Source organism: Dama dama, chromosome 11 (assembly GCF_033118175.1).
Source record: "Dama dama isolate Ldn47 chromosome 11, ASM3311817v1, whole genome shotgun sequence".
Taxonomy (NCBI): Eukaryota; Metazoa; Chordata; class Mammalia; order Artiodactyla; family Cervidae; genus Dama; species Dama dama.
The window spans coordinates 102,738,240-102,740,178 of record NC_083691.1 but is presented as its reverse complement, the minus strand read 5'-3'; the positions used below and the strand labels follow the sequence as shown (position 1 = coordinate 102,740,178).

Here is a 1,939-nt window from a genome sequence, read left to right as displayed (position 1 = left end):
CTGTAAGTGTAGTGTAAATAGAATAATTATATAAATTACATTTTTTTAGATGCAGGATTTGTTACTGTAAAAAAAATTAAAGTATACAACACTTGTAAAACTTTTGGCATTGCTTTTTTGAAATTATTGCAGTGGAAACCTAAAAAAAAAAAAAAACGAAGTGTTTTAAGAAAGCTCTGTGAGAGATGTCTCACTCAAGATTATCTGTTTCCTGAAAAAGGCTAGAAAAGCCAACCATGCAGTCTTCACAACTTTCCCTGAAAACAGTGCTGAAATGCACTCGTCCAGTCAGGGAATACACAGGACAGAATGTTCCTGAGTGTCAGAGCTGGAAAGGACCCAAAGGACATCTGATCCACTCCCTTTGTGTGCAGTCTCAGTCAAGTGACAGGGGAGAGTGGCTGAGGGGGCTTCATTCTTCAGGGTTGCAAGTTTGAATGATAGCACACGATCCTTCTGTATCTGTTGTACTTGTCAACATTAACCGTTGTGTGGATAAAATAGATCCATCAAAGAGCAGGACAGCCAGATGTTAATTTTCCCACAGAGTGTTTATCTCAGCCCCACACTTTCCTCATGGCATTCTTCATGTCTACGTTTCTCAGGGTGTAGATGACAGGGTTGAACACGGGGACAATAATGGTGTAAAACAGGGCAAAGACCTTGCCGTTCCTCACAGAATCAGCCATGGGGACATAGGTGAAGATGAGCGGCAAGAAGAACATGAAGACCACAGTGATGTGTGAACCACAGGTGGAGAGGGCTTTGCGGCAGCCCTGGGATGAGCGAGTCCTCAGGGTGGACAGGATGATGATGTAAGAAATCACCAAGGCAACAAAGGTCAAAATGGACAACATCCCTGTGGTGTTGCAATCACCCACAGTCTAGTGTCCATGCAGGCCAGCTTCAGCAAAGGGAATACATCACAGAAATAGTGGTCTATTTGATTGGGGCCACAGAAAGGAAGTTCAATAATAATTAATACTTGCATGAATGAATGGCTAAAAGCTCCCATAGCAGAAGCCATTACAAAGACATAGCACAGCTGTCTGTTCATGATGACCATGTAGTGAAGAGGTCTGCAGATGGCGGCATAGCGGTCATAGGCCATGGCCACCAAGAAGATCTCAGTGACTTCAAAGAAGTGGGCATAAAGCATCTGGGCCATGCAGCTGTTGTAGGAGATGGTCTTCTGCTGGGCCAGCAAGTCAGTGATCAATTTGGGTGCCACCGTGGAGGTGAAGCAGACATCCATCAAGGACAAATAGCTGAGGAAAAAGTACATGGGCTGTTCACCGAGGCACCTGCCCCTGATGGTGAGAAGAATGAGCAGATTCCCTTAGAGAATCGCAATATAGCAAAGTAAAAATAGCACAAAGCAGGCAACTTTCACATTCTCATCAGTAAAAAGCCCCAGGAGGATAAATTCTGTGACATTTTCATGTCCCATTGCCTCTGTGGGTTTGATCGTTTAGAGGGGCAATTTAGTATACTTGAAACATGGAACTTTTTAAAATTATTTGTGTATTTCAAAAGTCATTCATCTAGTCAATAAATATATATTGATGTTTCCAAATGATACAAACATCTCACCCACACATCAAGTTTATTAGAGAAGACATACAGTGACAATACTAGCAAAAAATAATCGAAATATTGAGGTGGAGCCAAGGAGAATGCAGTCTGCATCTCCCCACCTTAGGGAACCTAGCTGACAGTGGTAGGGATGTCAGCGCCCAAGCAGATGGGAGGAATCTCTGAGTGACTGGAGAATATTAACTTAAGTGAGGTCTCCTGGAGGTACACGTTTCAACACCAAGACCTGCCTCTACCCAACTCTCTTCAAACCCCAGTGCTGGAAACCTTGGGCCAAATAATCAGTAAGACAGGAACACAGTCCCATTCAAAAAAAGAAAAACAAAAAAAAAGAGGCAAGAAA

General features: G+C 43.0%; 1 pseudogene; it reads right to left on the bottom strand.

Annotated features, from left to right (window-relative positions):
* Positions 1–557: 557 nt before the first annotated feature.
* On the bottom strand, positions 558–1,450 carry LOC133065368 (olfactory receptor 4P4-like; annotated as a pseudogene).
* Between the last annotated feature and the right edge of the window lie 489 nt (positions 1,451–1,939).